The sequence below is a fragment of the Taudactylus pleione genome, unplaced genomic scaffold, assembly GCF_031769625.1.
Source record: "Taudactylus pleione unplaced genomic scaffold, aTauple2 ptg000008l, whole genome shotgun sequence".
Classification (NCBI taxonomy): Eukaryota; Metazoa; Chordata; class Amphibia; order Anura; family Myobatrachidae; genus Taudactylus; species Taudactylus pleione.
In genome coordinates this window covers 2,470,017-2,490,688 of record NW_028284411.1, presented here as the reverse complement: position 1 = coordinate 2,490,688, position 20,672 = coordinate 2,470,017, and the positions used below count along the sequence as shown (strand labels likewise).

The 20,672-nt window shown below is 50.8% G+C and overlaps 1 protein-coding gene across 2 annotated transcripts in view; it reads right to left on the bottom strand.

Annotated features, from left to right (window-relative positions):
* Positions 1–11,333, bottom strand: part of ADD3 (adducin 3) — a 103,148-nt gene extending 91,815 nt beyond the window's left edge. Inside the window, exon 1 of one of the 2 annotated variants that reach the window (XM_088464522.1) lies at positions 11,259–11,333. The gene's annotated coding sequence lies outside the window, so the exon portion shown is untranslated. The remainder of the gene's footprint in view (positions 1–11,258) is intronic. The other variant, XM_088464728.1, reaches the window with a different exon arrangement.
* Positions 11,334–20,672: the final 9,339 nt, after the last annotated feature.

The window sequence follows — 20,672 nt, the reverse complement described above, 5'->3', positions numbered from 1 at the left end:
AACAGCCCCACAGTCCAAAAACCATTCAGGGGTGGAGCTTACATAAGTAGGTGGGGCTTTGGAAAAATGGCTGCTTGGGTAACACCATGGAATAGCTTATTCTGACCCAATAGTGCATATATAAATGGGAGATATGACAGCCTACTGTAATAAGGGATACCAGAACAGAATCTGTGCCGGAAATCACCTGTCGCTGGCTACGGAAGAGCCGATGTCTCTTACCAACATTCGTAACCATGGAAACGATTCAGTCAATATGGCGTCCTCCATCTGAAGGGATGTAAGACCCGGTACACACAACAGGCGTTTAACAACAATGCCAGCTTATAAAGGACACAAACCGCGTGCTCTGCCCAGCGTGTTCTCAACAGCCTCCCTGCAATGTTGGAACAGACGCAAAGCGAATGTACTTTAAATGGCTGATTATAAAGTGTACATACTGTATGGGGGAACAAAGACCTATTTGCATAGTTATATTAATGATCCAAAAATTACATGGTATCAAATTGAAAAAAATAAATAAAAACTATACAAAGTAATTTAAAACAAAATAGTGTTTAATTATAACTTCTCATTAAGTGCACGTTCTATATCTGGAATTAAAATGACACCGTCAGACAGATGCCCCAAAGCCCACTTGGAAATACTCCAACACGTCTGTTCAGGGTGTCAGTGTCCAGCGACAGGGTCTGGACGGAGCAATGACAGGAGCTAATCTCAGCGCGGACAGGAATCCAGAATAGTACACAGAACAATTCACTAACCTCTCATAGACAAACATATTACTTTTCAAAATGCAAATCCATCATTTTCCAGTACACTTTTACTGATTGTGAGGCAATTGTGAGCTTGGTTTGACGTGCCCTTGCCCATCTGCGAATTGCCCCCAATGTTAATTAGCAATTGCAATGCAAAACATCTTGCTCAGATAGAGTAGCACCACTCTCGTAACATGACGGACTGCGGCTGAGTGGTGGAAGACGCTGACAGACCTTCAGGAATACTATGCTGAAATACTTAAGACAAGTAGTTTCCAAAATCGGTCCTTAAATCACCCTAATAGTCCAGGTTTTAAGGATAGCCAAGCTTGAGCAAAGGTGTCATAATTAGGGGATGTAGGTACTAGCGCTGCCGCTAGGCTGTTTCAGCGGGGCGCCGTGCTCTGCCCTATTTCGGAAGAGCAGAAAGCACCCTGCCCTCCAGCACGGCGCCCCGCTGAAACAGCCTGCGGGTTCTGTCTCCACCCGCGGGCCGCAGTGCACCGTGGGTGGGGAAAACGGCAGTGCAGCAGTCACCACCGGTGAATGGATTCCGGGTGCATGAATCCATTCTCAGTGACCGCAGCGCTTGAGGGCTGTCCGGCATGCCCGTAAGTGCCGGGCACGCCCCCAAGAGTGACGAAAGGAGACATGCCATAAAGACACGCCCCCTTTTCGGGGGCACATGCATAAGTGCCCTTGCTCTAGGTCCGGTGCCATGCTAGCCGCCGGACCTAGAGTGGACACGGATACTGCTTTTACACCTAAATCCTGGGTCTGACCAAAGATTTGGAACACAGTTCCAAAAAGGGTCAGACCCAGGACAGACCTTTTCTACTGCGGCGCCGATCCGGATTATTCCTGGCTCGGCACCATTCACACTGCACATGGGTGCAGTGGAACACTTCTCCAGGCACTTAGAGATGACATCATCTCCAAGCGCAGAGAAATCCGGGAGTCCCCTGCTGTAAACAGAGTTTAATGACCCGGAGTCCCAGTTTACACTGCTAGTTACCTGGGTTGGATTGCCGCGTCACTCGACGCAGGAATCCAACCCTCTCCCCTTTTACACCAAGGAGCAACCCGGGTTACCCCTGCAATAACCCTGGTTTTAGTTCTGGTGTAAAAGGGGTATAAATTAGCATTCCGAAGGATGGGATGTCGGTGCTCAGAATACCGGTGCCAGCATCCCTATGGTTAGTATTAGGGGGAGGGTTAGGTTTAGGGATAGGCTGCAGGGAGGGGAGGGTTGGGGTTAGATTTAATCATCTGTGCTGAAGCATGGATATCCTTAAAACATGCACCACTAGGGCACCTTGAAGAACGAATTTGGGACCCACTGACATTAACGATAAGATAATGTGAAACAATGGCTTTATTTACGCTTTTAAAGAAAAAGGCAATTATAACATAGCAGCATAAGTATATCTGATAAAGTATGTTTTTATCTCGTAGCTGACCCTCCAATAGCCTTCTGTCAACAAAGAACTTGCGCAAGCAACATGTCAAAAGATTATTGCCCAGAGGGAGTGTAAACGCAGAGCGACACTGAATTACATAATCTCCGTAATTTGCAAGACTTACGTTCCTGCCAAAAATGCAGATCAAAGAGCAATTACAGAATAAGAAACTTTAATGACAGGCATATTCCTATAATGCGGCTCTGATCGGGTTACCAAGTCAGTCCGCACGACCCGCGACACACCCAGGTAACTTCTACTAATACAGAAATCGCCGGGGAGAGGTCCTCCTATTGTTAGGTGGAATGTGCCTTTCGTTTCGCTCTATTAAAATCATTAGGGATAATTATAGACCCCAGGGAGACACCAAATAGTCTCGGCTATGTAACTACGGAAAGTGGACCCATCAAAAACAATTATGCTTTTATGAGATTGGAGAGTTATTAAAGGTTATGAAACCCTGCATCCAATCAACCAGGGGCTTATTTCCTTACAGAAGGTACTAACGTCACGATGGACGCACGCACAATCATTATTTGTTAATTAATAAATTTTACAAGTTAAATCTCATACATAGCAGGGCAGCTGACATACTGACCAAGTCAGCGACTTACATTACGGACTGAATTTTTGGAGAGATAAAGGGCTCGATTCATTTGAACGCGAATTAAATAACACCGGGAAGGAGCTTCTGGAGCTACTCAATTCTGCGCGGTTAGGTCACAGAATGCCCGTTCTTGCACCCCTCGTGCCTTAAACATGGTGTTTAGTCGGAAGATCGGGCATTCTCCGACGCGATGCTGTTATCGCGGCGCTAAGGGAAAACAGCACTGCGCCTGTACTTTTGTCGGATTTCTGCACCCAGCCCTGTAGGGATGCGAGAAGAAATCCTTAACAGCGTGCAGAATTGAATAGCTCTGGGAGCTCCATCCCGGCGCTATTTAATTTGCGTTCAATTGAATCGAGCCCATTGTATCAGCCAATCAGCTCCTAATTTACAAACACAGCCTGTAAAGTGACAGGAGCTGATTGGTTAGTACTTTCTTTTTTTTTTTTTTCTTCGCACTCTCTCCAAAGCTTATGGTGCATACACACGGGACGATCGTCAACGATATCGATCATCCAGCACACCACCAACGTCCCTATAGTAACCTGGCCAATATCGACCAGGTTGGCCTGCATGCACGGGCGATGGACGATATCGTTATCGTCCATACATACCCGCGCATCGCAGGTCGTTGGTGGGTCGGAGGCACCGAAAAATGCACGATATGATATAATGAGCATCGGCTGTGCAGCACAGCCTATGCGATATGTCTGAACGACGTCGGTCACAGAAATATCGCTGGTACACACTGGCCGACGGGCACCAGATATATTGGCCGATCAATTGATCGTCCAATATATCTGCCAGTGCGTAGCCAGCAGTAGTGACTACCGGTCTATTTACTAAGCCTTGGGTGGAGATAAAGTGAATGGAAATAAAGTACCAGCTAATCAGCTCCTAACTGCCATGTCACAGGCTGTTTGAAAAATGACAGTTAGGAGCTGGTTGGTTGGTTCGTTATCTCCATCCAAGGATTAATAAAATAGACCCCTAAATATACCTTATGATCAGAGCCCTGCATGACAGATAAATCCCAAAGTCAGAACATTGTCTGGTGCACTAATGGCTGAGCCCAGCTGCATTATATGATGTGCAGTCACTGTGGGTGTTTGAGACTCTTCATAAACAAAATACTTTTAATTACTTGCACATTCCTGGGACGGCTGCTTATGAAATAGCCATTCCTGCTAATTATGCAAATTTCCTAAACGCCTTCATGCGATCTCTCGTTACGGATCTAATAATCTTCTGTGATAGATCGGGGACATAATGTCCATTAATGGGCCGTTCTCTCCTCTTTGCAGAAAGTCTTTATAAAACATTCTCAAAATAAAATTCCTTTATAATTAGTGCAGATTCCTTGGTGCGTTGATGGAGAAATGAAGTCATTAGAATAAAGTTTGCGTTCTGGTTCCTTTTGCAATAGGTACGATCGAAGGGCCAGTATCAGAATTATTGATTTTGTATGTGGTTATCACTTGGAGAAAATCGTCCCCCGGGAGCCATCTCCGTTACCATCATGACCTATGTTTAAGCAGGAAAGGATTTATGTTTGTAGAACGGCTTCGCCATAACAAATGGGAGCTTATACAATTGCAGTTTTCCATTTACTCTCGCAGAATTACCCTGGAATCAGAAATCCCCAGTAGGAAACGGTTGTGCCCCAGCCGAGTATCTGTCCATAGACAGACTTCCTTCTGCAGAGACCACCTTCCCCCAGGCCCCTATTGCTGACATGTAGCTGGCGGTCTCACAACAGAAACCTCTGCCGGGATTTGACCCTGTTATTATCTGCAGAGGAAGTTATGGAAATACAGAATATCATGAATAATCCTGCATGACCTGTTGACTCCATACTATTCCAGTATCTGTCAATTCTCAGTGGGGTGGAGAACGTTTAGGAGGCCAGCTGCTGTGGGACTACTTATCCCAGCATGCCCTGTCACAGTTTTGACACGCCCTAACACAGTGACTGGCCGGATGCGGTCCCTCAAGCCTTCACTTGCAGCCCCCAGCTCCTCCTGGCTTTGATGTTATATTTGTTTGTTATACATTAGAACGCTACTGATACATTATAACATATAGATGTCTCCTTCAATGATTAAATGTAGTCATTTAACTTACTACTGAGATTTAAAGGTAATGTGCTGCACTTTTTAAGGTTAGATGTCCGCCCAGTGCCGCCCTCGTAGTTGCTCATCACTGCCCTAACAGCAAAACTGTGGAAGGGAATGCTGGGATGTGTAGTCCCAAAGCTGCCGGAGTGCCGCACGTTGCCTACCCCTGGTCTAAAGTATGCATCAAGCGTGTATATTATATAATGGCACTCTCACCCCATAGGACATGTCAAATTCCTCCCTTAACAACTGCGGGTGGAAGTATTTGACTTTCTAATCAGACAATTATCACTGTATAGCAGTGCTTCCCAACCTCAGTGCTCAAGGCACACCAACAGTCCAGGTTTTAGGGATATCCATGCCCGAGCACAGATTAAATCAAAATAACTAGCATTCCCGCTAGGCTGTTTTAGCGGGGCGTGGCGCCGCACCCTTCCCTCCAGAAGGAGGGCAAAAAGCACCATGCCCTCACAGCCTGCCGGTGCCGTCTTCACCCGCGGGTCGCAGCGTCCTGCGGATGGGGAACTGTGCGGTGACCCGGTCACTGCCGGAGAATAGACTGCAGCGCTTGGGGGATGCCCGGCGTATCCGTAAGTGCCGGGCACGCCCCCAAGAGTGACGAAAAGGGGACGCGTCTTATAGACCCGCCCCCTTTTCATAGGCCACGCCCCCTTTTCAGGCGCATGGAAGTGCCCTCTCTAGTTCCGGCGCCCTGCCTGCCGCCGGAGCTAGAGTGAACACTAAATAACTGAGGTTCTAATTAAGACACCTGTGCTCAAGCCTGGCTATCCTTAAAACCTGGACTGTTAGTGTGCCTTGAGGACCGTGGTTGGGGACCCCTGCTATAAAGGGAGGAGAATGAGAGAAGAAGGTAAGAATCCACTTATGGTTGCCCACTGAGCAGAAACAAACTCACCCTCTCCCTTATCCAAGGATGGAACATAAAAGCTACGCAGCTTTTCTGCATGCAGGCTGAATCGATGTTAGTGTCCCTTTAACAACCATTAACATATGTTCTCCATAAAAGTCATCCATCAATTTACTAATGGAAGGGGACATCTCTCTACACTCTCCACCCCCATACAAGATAAAGGGGTCTATTTACTAAGCAGTGTTAAGAGACAGAGTGAAAAGTGATAAGGTACCAGCCAATCAGCTCCCAACTGCCATCTCACAGGCTGTGTTTGAAAAATGACAGTTGGGAGCTGATTGGCTGGTACCTTATCACTTTTCCCTCTGTCTCCTAACACTGCTTAGTAAATAGACCCCAAAGTACCATTGGGTGCCTACAAGAGAATAAAGAGAGATAAGAGGACAGACAGCAAGGAGGTGGCTACAATGTCATAGGGCCATTTAATTCAACTATACAGGTTACCCCAAAAAGGAAAAAAAGCATCCAGCTCACATTTACTAATGTATTTGCAAAAGTCTTCACGCCTTGCCAGAAGTGAAAAACTTTGACTCTGCAGAGAGGACAAGAGGACAAAAAAAGTTACATACAAGCTATTGTTATATGTTATCAGCCTTTACAGGGACCAACCGGGTTCCCTGCTGTGCCACAATACTTGGAGACAATAGATTGGAAAACAAAAGGACCAGCGCCCATCCCCCTCCCCAATCAATGGATGGGTAATAAATAAGGTTACATCAGTTCTGCGTGAAAGAGGGCAAATAATAATCCGTTTATTTAATGGTTCAAGTCGGTGAGTTAAGATGTGGGAAAGACGTTGGCCAAAAAATGGCAGCGTGAAACTTTTCAATACATTAACGCGACCAACATTAAAAGTACTGTTAGAGAGTACCTAAATAAAGCCATCAGGATTAGTGGTCATTGTAAACTATGGGCCCAGAAGATCTAGAATAAGTTTTTTTTAAAAAGTCAGATTTACGACTGACCGTGGGGCAAAGTGATGAACACCCCTCGCCCCCCCTCCCCCCGTACCACATTCCTGTAAACCAGCAAAACTAATTATACAACTGAATACTTTTTACAATTTGAGTACAAAAGAAAGTTAGAGGTGAAGTTCCTGACACCTCTGACAGAGAGCGTGGTAACCACGTCCCCGGGACACACATCAAAGTTCTCAACTTCGGTTACTTCAAAAGAGGTCCCCCAGCATGGGCCTGGCCCAGCTGGAAGGACGGCACTGAGGACAGAGGAAAAAATATGCTTGTGTTAGCGTTCCCAAGCCACAAAGACAGCCAGAACCGGATATATTCAGCGGCTGGGGACATATTACAGTGCACTTGTATATGCAAAGGGCTGGTTAAAAAAAAATAAAAAATAAATCACTGATATAAATCAATATACAGAGAGGCAAAGCAGAATAGGGGGCATCCCTAGGGCGCTATGGAGTTTGCATAGATGCTCTACGTTCAGCTATCACAAGAGAGAACTATATAGATCTCTAATGGACTGGCGTCTACATGTGCCCTCTATACGGAACTCACAGGTGAAGGCCCCTCAGCCACCTCTGCCAGCGCAAAGATAGGCACAGCGCAAAAGGTGGGCACAAGTTGCGATAATGCGCAATGTCCACGATTTAAGCAGCGCAAACGGAAAAGTGCACCGCCTGTCGCTTACTCATCGGACACCATGTAGGCTGAACCAATATTCTTGTGGCCACAAGTAATGGCGACTTTTCCCTGATCCTTACTTAGTACACGGCGAGCTGGCGGTACACCGCAGACACTACTGAGTCAGGACGCTATGCCAGTACTGAGCTATGTGGGTTTAGAAATAATCAAAAACATTTTCACTGAACGTTACCAAATACTTTCCCATCCAAAAGAATTATACTGATCCCGAACATGCATAACATTACAGATTCAAACAATGACGTCAGTTTGGGAGGGTAACACAAAGCACCCCAGCACAGCACAGAGTCTGCTTACAGATGTGAGCGGAGAGAGTCACATATACACAGCATTCTCCTCAATAAAGATACTGATCAGCTGTAATATGGAGGTTATCGTCATAATAAATATACTGATCAGCTGTAATATGAAGGTTATCGTCATACTCAATAAAGATACTGATCAGCTCTAATATGGAGGTTATCGTCATACTCAATAAAGATACTGATCAGCTCTAATATGGGGGTTATCGTCATCCCAGCATCTGCAGGTACATAACACAGGACAGTGAGAGGGCAGGAAAACAGTCCACCCTTCCTGCCCTTATTATTATGCAGGAACTGACAGTTTCGGTATGTACAGCAATCACAACCACCTGTGTGAATAATGAGTCCAACACATAACTGAATGACTGTCCTGCCTGGGGGTCACTACATGGACACAGCAGGATACACGTGTCCTAAGCCAAACACCCAATGTTATGTCTGTCTAGCTCAAGGTCACTACATGCCAGTGCCACGCTGCATACCCACCGCAGTATACGGACAGCACTCTCCATGCCAGACATGACTAAGGCCACAGGAAGTGCCCAATGCTGCCAAGCACAAATGTTCTATATATTATTGTCCTCTGGACACCTACAGCACGCCCCATGCATGGAACCCGTCAGCATATGCCTGGCATCCTAATACACCTGTACATCACCCACTGACCCAAATCATCTGCACTCGGCAATTGACCAGTATGCGCTCTGCCCTGCACCCAGAACCCCGCAGCACCTTCTCTGCCCTCCACCCAGAACCCCTACAGCACCTTCTCTGCCCTGCACCCAGAACCCCGAAGCACCTTCTCTGCCCTGCACCTTCTCTGCCCTGCATCCAGAACCCCGCAGCACCTTCTCTGCCCTGCACCCAGACCCCCGCAGCACCTTCTCTGCCCTGCACCCAGACCCCCGCAGCACCTTCCCTGCCCTGCACCCAGACCCCCGCAGCACCTTCTCTGCCCTGCACCCAGACCCCCGCAGCACCTTCTCTGCCCTGCACCCAGACCCCCGCAGCACCTTCTCTGCCCTGCACCCAGACCCCCGCAGCACCTTCTCTGCCTTGCACCCAGACCCCCGCAGCACCTTCTCTGCCTTGCACCCAGACCCCTGCAGCACCTTCTCTGCCCTGCACCCAGAACCCCGCAGCACCTTCTCTGCCCTACACCCAGAACCCCGCAGCACCTTCTCTGCCCTGCACCCAGAACCCCGCAGCACCTTCTCTGCCCTGCACCCAGAACCCTGCAGCACCTTCTCTGCCCTGCACCCAGAACCCTGCAGCACCTTCTCTGCCCTGCACCCAGAACCCAGAAGCACCTTCTCTGCCCTGCACCCAGAACCCCACAGCACCTTCTCTGCCCTGCACCCAGAACCCCGCAGCACCTTCTCTGCCTTGCACCCAGACCCCTGCAGCACCTTCTCTGCCCTGCACCCAGAACCCCGCAGCACCTTCTCTGCCCTACACCCAGAACCCCGCAGCACCTTCTCTGCCCTGCACCCAGAACCCCGCAGCACCTTCTCTGCCCTGCACCCAGAACCCTGCAGCACCTTCTCTGCCCTGCACCCAGAACCCTGCAGCACCTTCTCTGCCCTGCACCCAGAACCCAGCAGCACCTTCTCTGCCCTGCACCCAGAACCCCACAGCACCTTCTCTGCCCTGCACCCAGAACCCCGCAGCACCTTCTCTGCCCTGCATCCAGAACCCCGCAGCACCTTCTCTGCCCAGCACCCAGAACCCCGCAGCACCTTCTCTGCCCTGCACCCAGAACCCCGCAGCACCTTCTCTGCCCTGCACCCAGAACCCCGCAGCACCTTCTCTGCCCTGCACCCAGAACCCCGCAGCACCTTCTCTGCCCTGCACCCAGAACCCTGCAGCACCTTCTCTGCCCTGCACCCAGAACCCTGCAGCACCTTCTCTGCCCTACACCCAGAACCCAGCAGCACCTTCTCTGCCCTACACCCAGAACCCCGCAGCACTCTCTCTACTCTTTGTACTACCTGCCGTGCACCCAGAACCCTCTTTGCACCGCATCCCACACCAGCTCTGACCCACACCCAGAATCCTGCAACACCCTCCCAGACATCTGCCTTGCACCCTCTCCATCGTGCAACAGGTGCCGTCTCTGCCCTGGACCCTCTCGGTCTTGCACCCAGGGCCCTCTTTGCCCAGCACCCTCTCTATTCTGCACTAAGAATCCTGCAGCACCCTCTTTACTCTGCATCCAGAACCCCTGCAGCACCTTTTTTTGCCCTGCGCCCTCTCAGTCTTGCAACCGGCACCCTCTGTGCCCGAAAACCGCTCAGTCCTGGTACCTTTCTGTCCTACCCTGCAACCTCTCTGCTTTACGCTCAGCACCCTCTGTCCTGCACCCAGCACCCTCTCTGCCCTGCAACCTCTGTCCTGCACCCTCTGTCCTGCGCCCAGCACCCTCTCTGCCCTGCAACCTCTGTCCTGCACCCAGCACCCTCTCTGCCCTGCGCCCAGCATCCTCTCTGCCCTGCAACCTCTGCCCTACGCCCAGCACCTCTCTGCCCTGCAACCTCTGTCCTGCGCCCAGCACCCTCTCTGCCCTGAGACCTCTGCCCTATGCCCAGCACCCTCTGTCCTGCGCCCAGCACCCTCTCTGCCCTGCAACCTCTGTCCTGCGCCCAGCACCCTCTCTGCCCTGCAACCTCTGTCCTGCGCCCAGCACCCTCTCTGCCCTGCAACCTCTGTCCTGCGCCCAGCACCCTCTCTGCCCTGCAACCTCTGTCCTGCGCCCAGCACCCTCTCTGCCCTGCAACCTCTGTCCTGCGCCCAGCACCCTCTCTGCCCTGCAACCTCTGTCCTGCGCCCAGCACCCTCTCTGCCCTACACCCAGCACCCTCGCTGCCCTGAGACCTGTGACCTCTGCCTCACAGTACCCTCTCTGATCCATGCCCGGCATCCTCCCTGCCCCACATTAAGCAGCCCCACTCTGCCCTGCACCTTGCACCCTCTCTGCCCCATGGCAAGCACCCACTACGCCCCATGGCCAGTACCCACTATGCCCTGGGAGGGACCTCTCCATCCTACACCCAACCAAATTAGCTGAGCACCCCTTTAGCACAGCATCCAGCACCCTCCACCACTGCAGCCCTCGCACCATGCTGCAACCAGCAATCTCCAGAGCTACACCCAGCTCCCTCTCAGCATCACCGCAGCTCCCACATCATGCTGCACCCTGAGAATCCTGCACTGCACCGCTCTCCCCTGCAGCATCCTCCCCGCACTGCACCTCCAACACCCGCACTGCACCTCACCGCTTACTCACACTGCACCCAGCACTCACACTACACCTCCAGCAGTCACAGAGTGCCCCCAGCACTCAGCCCCCTAGCGGCCTGCAGGCCTCCAAGCACGGCAGCCTGTGAGTGAGAAGATCCCCCCGGGCAGCTCACCATGGATGATCCGTCTCTGAGATCTCCTCAACCGCACTGACCGAGCGAGCAGCAGCCCGAGCTACAGCCACGCCCCCTCCGACATCACAGCGCGGGGGGAGCTGCTGCCACGCCCCCTCCGACATCACAGCGCGGGGGGAGCTGCTGCCACGCCCCCTCCGACATCACAGCGCGGGGGGAGCTGCTGCCACGCCCCCTCCGACATCACAGCGCGGGGGGAGCTACAGCCACGCCCCCTCCGACATCACAGCGCGGGGGGAGCTGCTGCCACGCCCCCTCCGACATCACAGCGCGGGGGGGAGCTGCAGCCACGCCCCCTCCGACATCACAGCGCGGGGACTGACGGGGGATAGAGTGCAGCTGAGCCATTAGCCAGCGAGTGGCCAATCCGAGATCAGTGTCACGTGGACTACACCTCCCAGAACACACTACGGCATGGCGGTGAGGGCGGGGTTACCGTGCCTCACACCTCACCCCTTCTCTGCCACCTGACCCTATCACTGCCAGACACCCCACACTGACACCCCTTCCGTGCCTCGCACCTCACCCCTTCTCTGCCACCTGTGACCCTATCACTGCCAGACTCCACACTGACACCCCTTCTCTGCCACCTGTGACCCTATCACTGCCAGACTCCACACTGACACCCCTTCTCTGCCACTTGACCCTATCACTGCCAGACTCCACACTGACACCCCTTCCGTGCCTCGCACCTCACCCCTTCTCTGCCACCTGTGACCCTATCACTGCCAGACTCCACACTGACACCCCTTCTCTGCCACCTGTGACCCTATCACTGCCAGACTCCACACTGACACCCCTTCTGTGCCTCGCACTTCACCCCTTCTCTGCCACCTGTGACCCTATCACTGCCAAATTCCACACTGACACCCTTTCCGTGCCTCGCACTTCACCCCTTCTCTGCCACCTGTGACCCTATCACTGCCAGACTCCACACTGACACCCCTTCCGTGCCTCGCACTTCACCCCTTTTCTCTGCCACCTGTGACCCTATCACTGCTATACCAGTTACTTCACCCCTTCCGTGCCTCACCTTTCCTAACAGAGACACCATTATCCTTTATTTATATGGCGCGTAAGGGTTCCACAGCGCCTTACAAAGTGGTAGGGTTGTTGCTAGATCCAAGATAGATCTCCTTCAAAAGGGCCGTAATCAATTAGTTTTGCGATAAAGTTTCGCCTGCCCGACTTCCGCCTACATTGCGTGTTTTCAACGTTAAAACTTATTGTGCGCGCCCCTCTATTCGCCCTATTCAATTCCAAACCACGCGAAAACGGCAAGCCGCGATGTCGGGACAGGCGGAAAGTGCTGTCAGAAACGGGGAAACCAGCCTGAACTCCCCAAAAAGATGCAGTAACATTGGGGATCAATCTAGATGTCCCCGAATAGCCCTAATAAAGCGGTTTCGGGTACTTAAGTTGTTTCAATAGCTTCTTATTAGCGTTTGTGTACAAGTGGTGAAGAATGGCATAAAGCAGTGTTTTTTGGATAAAATAATTAGTCCTGGCAAATTTGGGGTACATGAAAATGGGCGCTAGCATGTTTTAATGTCTCTAAAGTGAAGTTTTAATAAAGGTGAAATTCCTCCGTCATACAATCACCTGCAATCCCAAAAACACTTGGCCCCTTCTTAGAGCACCCCCAGATCCTTATTTCACTAGTTTTGAAGTTGTCCCCCCACTTTGTGCTTTTTAGCCCCCAAAATGAAAGTACTTTTTTGAGCTGTTCTTAAGTTTTTCCATGGAATTTTTTGGCACACTCGTCCTTTGGGGGCTGTCACAAGGGTATACATTCGGGAAGCCGGCGGACCTAATCCCTACAGCCGGCTTCCTGACTGCTTAATCCCGGCGAGGGTTAAATGACAGGCGCCTAAATCTAGATGCCTGTCATTTTACCGACGTCGGGAGTCCGGCGCCCGGCATCCTGATCGAAGTGATGCCGAGCGCGGACAGCCGCTGGGGGGTGGAGGGTTAGGTTAGGGTTTCCCGGGGGGGACTTAGGGTTAGGCACCCCCCGGGAGGTTAGGGGGAGGGTAAGGCACCCCCGGGGGGGGACTTAGGTTTAGGCGGCGGGGAGCGGGAGGTTAGGTTTAGGCACTTAGAGGGGGGGATTAGGGTTAGGCACTGGGGGGGGGGAAGGTTAGGGGGTAGAATTAGGTTAGACAATACTTACCTTGGATGATCAGGATTTCCTCCTCTGCCGGGATGCCGATATCGGGATTCCAGCCGCCGGGCATGGATCCGCGTGTAAATCATACCGATTCCGTCCCAAGGGTTCTGAGTGGTTCCCCCTTCTTTGCACCCCAAAATAAACATTCTGCCCTTTTCTCCTGCTATTCAGATGCAAATCTTTTTCGCCTATTATATTGCATTGTCTTTCCACAAACGCGAAACCCGGCTGGAATTGAATACGGAGATAAGTTTCCGCCACGCGAAAAGCCCCGATCCACGATACTTTTCTGCGGATCTCGGCCTTTCGCGTCTAATTGAATATGGCCCAAAGTAGGGAAGTGGATAAATCCCCTTCAGTATTTGTACCCTGATGTCATCAGTTACTGTCCGTCATTCCCTACTACCCACACGGACATAGAGGGGAAATATAAACCTGTAGCGACCGAATCGAACCCGCGAGGGAACAAACTTTTTCTTTCGGCAGCCTTTATGGGCATGGAACCGCACTTCCGACCTCACTTCACGTCACCTGCAGGTACAAATACTGAAGGGGATCTAAACCTTTCCCCTTCAGTAGATGTATCTGGAAGTGACGTGGAGTGAAGGCGGAAGTGCGGTCACATACGCATAAAGGCCACCAAAAGAAGAAATGTGTCCCCTCGTGGACTCGCTTCACTCGCAACGCTTCGGGCACGGTTTATATTCCCCCTCTATGTCCATGTGGATAGTAACTAATGACGCTGGACAGTAACTGATGCGGGACTACTACTACTGCGGGCATTATATAGGGGGCACTACCACTGCAGGCATTGCATAGGGGGCACTACTACTGTGGGCATTGTATAGGGGGAACTACTACTGTAGGCATTGCATAGGGGGCACTACTACTGTGGGCATTGTATAGGGGGAACTACTACTGTAAGCATTGCATAGGGGGCACTACCACTGCAGGCATTGCATAGGGGGCACTACTACTGTGGGCATTGCATAAGGGACATTACTACTGTGGACATTGTATAGGGAGCACTACCACTGCAGACATTGCATAGAAGGAAAAACTACTGTGTGCATTGCATAAGGGACACTACTACTGTGGGCATTGTGTATAAGTGCAGTATTGTGGGCATTGCATAAGGGACACTACTACTGTGGGCATTGTGTGTAAGGGGCAGTACTGTGGGCATTGTGTATAAGGGGCACTACTGTGTGTCGTAACGTGAATAAGGAACACTACTATGTGGTGTAATGTGAATCAGGGGCACTATGTGTGGTGTAATGTTAATCAGGGGCACTATGTGTGGTGTAATGTGAGTCAGGGGCACTATGTGTGGTGTAATGTGAATAAGATTGCTACTGTGGGCATTGTGTATAAGGGGCAGTACTGTGGGCATTGTGTATAAGGGGCAGTACTGTGGGCATTGTGTATAAGGGGCACTAATGTGTGTCGTAACATGAATAAGGGACGTTACTATGTGGTGTACTGTGAATAAGGGGCATTATGTGTGGTGTAATGTGAATAAGATTGTGCTACTGTGGGCATTGTGTATAAGGGGCAGTACTGTGTGTCGTAATGTGAATAAGGGACACTACTATGTGGTGTAATGTGAATCAGGGGCACTGTGTGGTGTAATGTGAATAAGATTGTGCTACTGTGTGGCGTAATTTGAATTGAGAGTACTACTGTGTGGCTATATGCCCCTTTCTTGCGCAACCACATCCCTTGCTGTCCCTTTATGAAAAATGGGAGGGAGAGCGCAAATTTATAGTTTGCAGGGGGCTTCAAAAACCCCAGCACCAGCCCTGAGAAGCAGGGTGGCAGACGTCAAGGATTAGGTGCCATAAGTTGTAGTAAGGGAAGGAAAAGCATATGGGGAAGAGGGCCCTGCTCGTGAGAGCTTTCTAAAGGGGAGGGGTAGGCAGACAGGTGACGCAGATGGGGTAGTGAGGAGCGAGCATGGATTAGTGGGTTAGGATGGGAGCTGGAAGGCTTTGCTGAAGAAGTAGGTCTTGAGAACCCGTTTGAAGTTGGAGGTGGAGAGTCTGACAGGTAGAGGTGTGAGGTAGGTCACTCCTTCCCTGCCTCGCACCTCATCCCTTCCCTGCCACACAACTTACACCTTTCCTACCTCAGATATCACACCTTACCTGCCAGAGGCACCTCACCTCTTTCCTGCCGGTCACCTCACTCCTTTGCTTCCTCACCCCTTTCATGCCTCACACTTCACCCCTTCCCTGCCTCACACATCACACATACCCTACCACACACCTTTCTCCTTCTGTGCCGTCACCTCTCCATTTCCCTGCCTCACACCTCACCCTTTTCATGCCTCATACCTCACCCCTTCCCTGCCTCACACATATCACACCTTTCCTGCCACACTTCTCTCTCCTTCCCTGCCTCACACCTCACCACTTCCCTGCATCAAACATCACCCCTTCCCTGCCTCACACCTCATATCTTCCCTGCCACACATCTCTCTCCTTCCCTGACACAGACACCTTCCCCCTTTCCTGCCGTTCACCTCTCCATTTCCCTGCCTCACACCTCACCCTTTTCCTGCCTCACACCTCACCCTTTACCAGCCTCACCCCTTCCCTGCCTCACACCTCAGCCCTTCCCTATCTCACACATTACAACTTTCCTGCCAAAGACACCTCACCCCTTCCCTGCCGTTCACCTCTCCATTTTCCTGCCTTACACCTCACCACTTTCCTGCCTCACACCTCACACCTTCCCTGTCAGAGACACCTCACCCCTTCCCTGTCACTTCTCTCCTTCTTTGACGGGCACCTTTCCGTGCCTCACATCTCACCCCTTCCCTGCCTCACATCTCAACTCTTCCCTGCCAAACAACTCACCCTTTCCATGCCTCACAGCTTACCCCTTTTTTGTCAGAGACACCTCACCCCTTCCCTGCCTCACACCTCACCCCTTCCCTGCCTCACACCTCACCATGCCAGAGACGCCTCACTCCTTCTCCGCCAGACCCTCTCATCGCCAGAAACCTCACTCTTCCTCGCCAGACACCTCACCAGTGTAGTTCTAGTAGTGTATGCCATACTATTGCCAACACAGAAAGTCATTAGTAAAATAAACACTTCGCTTGGAACACGTAAACACTGCATTGGGAATGTTAAACGCTAGTCCTGTCACATATAAGATACATTAACATAGTGGACTTTGCAGTGGACAGTTAAAAGTATTAACAATGGCCCTCATTCAGAGCCGTACGCTCTGAGCAGAGCGCACGCTCTGAATGAGGGCCGCCCTCCATAAAAATGGAGCGTCCTCCTGGACGCTCATATAGTTGTGGGTCACCACCCACAGCCTATACGAGCGTGCAGTTTGATGGTCGTGACCATCGCGACCATCGAAACTGCGAGCCGGAGCCTGCGGTTGAGGTTTTCAACCGCAAGGCTCGGAGGGATTTTGGCTCTATCAGAGCCAAAATCACTCCCACTGACATCACTAGTGATGCCAGTGGGCCGGCTTCTGACGGTAGGCGTTCCCTTGGGAACGCCCCCGTCAGGGAGGCACGCCCACCAAAGGGGGCGTGCTGTCAATCAATATCGACAGCACGCCCCCTTTGATCAGACACAACGAGCGAAGGAAAGTCCTTCGCTCGTCGCGTCTGGCGCATGCGCACGACGGAGCTCCCTCCGTCGTGCGCATGCTCAGTGCAGACCATCGACCCACTTGCGAGCGGACAAGTGTAAAACATTGAGATAGTTTCCAGGAATGTGCTGTATTAAACTTGTTTACTTTAAAACTAGGGTCCAACTGTTTCAGAAAGTGCACCAACAAATGATTAACCATAAACTGTCAGGACTATCTGTTGATTTATGATCCTTAATGTATAAGTCAATTATTATTGTGTATGTTGTTTTCGAGTGTGAGAAATTTGTTGTACCTCTATAGAAGGGGAGTGCAGAGACTGGAATTAGAGTTTTGGCAATGTGTTATCATACTTTAGGTAAAGTAACTGGGGAATCAAGGCACAAGTGACATTTGCGGTGTTAGTTTTAGGATTCATCAATTAGAGATTACCAGTACTTAGGTACTCAGGTGATACAATTATTCTGGAAGATAAATAAAAGAAATCTTCCTGTATGGTCTAAGGGCCTGATTCAGAGCCGGACGCTATTTGCGGTCGTTCGTTCAGAAAAAAGGGGTGGCTATTCAAATGAACCGTTCGCTCTTTGCGATCTGTTGACGCCTCTAGGTCTGAACGAGCGAACAAAACTTGCGGTCGTAATTTTGAAATAAACGCCCCCTGGCCGCTCGCATCATACGTCATGTCCGCTATTTATCAGATTAATCGAGTAAATCGAACAGCGTATGAAGTGCTTGCTATTCTTGTGGTTGGTTTTTGCTACCGCAATGTTGCGAACAGTTCTGACTATAAAATAACCCAGTGACGTGGTCAATGACGCTGCTGTATTAATTATGCACACCCATAAAACGCCCGTTTTGACCTTTAAGCATGCCTGCGTTCGGATCTCCACTCCCCGTTTTCAAGCACCTTCCCCTGTTACCACCCACATACGCCTCCTCCTGTCACTCAAAATAGCAGGCATTCACTATTTAGCGAACAAATGATTTTCGGCCGCACTGACTGGTTCGCGCATGCGTATTACGATCCATACGCATGCGCAGTTGTGCAAACGTCGCTTGGAACGAACGAGCGGCCGCTTACGAGCGGCTCTGAATCAGGCCCTAAGTCTTCCTCTTTGTTGGATGGTTAACCATCCATGGAATGAGCTACATTAGTCCACTATATATTCTGGGTACAACGCAGCTAGCAAATAGCTGATCAATGTTCCCAATAGTGTTGTGAGTACAATCAAACTTTAGATAGTGACTGCGACATTTGCATATTTTCGCACAACCTTTGTGTACAGGATTGCAGCTGCGCGAATGCGTGTTGGTCCCTTTTTTCCGTGCTCGCCGAAGGCAGTAGCTGCGTCCTTGGACGTAGCTCACTGGCTTCAGAAGCGTGAATTCACGGTCATACTGAGTAACCTGATGTTTACACAGATATTCTGATGCATCTTCGGACGAATGGCGGATTAGAGAAGCCGGCTGGAGACGTCTATTTACCTGAGGCGCCTGCCGTTAGCATGTTATCACAGCCGCTGCGTCTTTGTGTGGTTAGCCTACATCTCTGAATATAGGCATTCAGGGCCTGATTCATGTTTCTCCGCAAATGCAATTGTAGTTGTGATCTCTCGCGGATCGCATTTGCGAAAATATGCTAATGATTCCCCCAGCCGTCCAGTGCATAGCGCCGCCCAGTGAAAGCATCTCACATCCGCCGCACATGCACATAAACATCAAACGCAGATCAGGTGACCATCAGCCTGCTGAGTAAGTCTACAAGGTGTCGCAGACGCAGCTGGTCTCCAGACGCAGAGACGGCTCTCCTGCTGTGAGCAAGAACGCAGTGGCTAATTTATGCACGTCCAGAAAACAGCGTTTAACCGGTCCTGACACACCTGTTTCTCTAGCCAACCCCCGTTCCCTCCCCCAAATACTGACTACCTGTCACTCACTTTATGATTATTATCCTTTATATGGCGCCACAAGGGTTCCGCAACGCCTTACAAAGTACATAAACAAATGAGCAAACAAGAAAACAGCCACAAGGACATAGGGCCTGATTCAGAGCCGCTCGCTCTGAATCAGGGCCGGGCTTTTTTTTTTTTTAGAACGGCCTCCTGGCCGCTCGCATAGCTGTGGATGACCACCCACAGCTACAGCGAGCGGCCATGATGATGGTCGCGATGGTCAAGACCATCGCGACCATCACTTATGATGTCAGTGGGGCCGCCCCCAAATGGTAGGCGTTCTCATGGGAACGCCTCCGTTTGGGCAGCCACCCCCCCTGGCCCGCCCACCAAAGGGGGCGAGCTGTCACTCAACATCGACAGCTCGCCCCCTTTTTTTTGCGAGACCCGGAGCGACGGAGTGCCCGTCGCTAGCCGGATCTCGTGCCTGCGCACCACAGAGCCGGCTCCATCGTGTGCATGCGCTGTGGGCCACCATCGACCCGGTTGCGAGCGCTCAGCGCTTGTGACTGGGTCTGAATCAGGCCCATAGTTTATAAACATTGCTGCAATAGCTATCATAACACTCAAAAGCAGCAGGGCGTCAGCACCCACGTGTTAGGTGCCCTTGTGGGGAGTTTGGAGTAGATGATTATATGAGTAAGGGAAGGAGAAGCACAAGATGGAAGAGGGCCCTGCTCGAGAGAGCTTACATTCTAAAGGGGAGGGGCAGACAGACGGGTGACACAGAAGTGGTAAACAGTGAGGAAGAAGCATGGAGCAGCAGGCTAATTGATGAAGTAGTGGGTCTTGAGAGCTCGTTTGAAGATTGGTGGAGAGTCTGATAGGGAGAGGGAGAGAGTTACAGAGGTAAGGAGCAGCACGGGCAAAATCTCGGAGGCAGGAGTGGGAGGAAGTAATCAGTTGGCAAGAGAGGCGGCATGCATTTGTTGAGCAAGTGGGCGGGCATGAGTGTGGAAGAGGATTGGGTGCGAATAAATCCTCTGTGCTGATGTAATCACAATACAATCGCAGTGCGTCTTACACGCATGCGCAATGCTTAATAATTGCTCAATCTGCGCAAACATCGGCATTTGCGTACAAAAATGAATCAGGCCCTCGGTACAAACATGACAATACACAAGGTATAGCAGGTACACAGATGCTAGCAGCGGAGTTTCTTCAGAAGTATATTTTATGCCTGTTCTTAAAAAAAAAAAGTGTCAGGGGGATTTGGGTCTAAAAAAGGGAATTTTGCTAAGTCTGTATATACAAGTCTGGGAGTCACTCAGCGCAGCTCTCCAGGACCTCGTCTACAGAGAAGGTGTCTGTAACTACATACACAGCCGTAGGCTTCAAGCTTCTCTACATCACAGGATAGTCATGTGATCCACGCACGGAGGCACGTGTGTACCCATCACAGACCCGCTGCCACGCCAATAGTTTAAAAGAGGAAGAATTTCTATAGATTTTTTTTTTTTTATTCAATATAATATACTTCTAGATTGCACTTTCTTGTGAGTTAGTAATGATGGCAGACACATCCCAGAACACATCGCCTTGTAAATCGGGAAGCAATCGGGAAGCCGACTGCCTATATACTGGCAGCCGGCTTCCCGACTGTCTTATCCCGGCATGGGTGAAATGCCGGGCGTCTAGATGTAGACGCCCGCA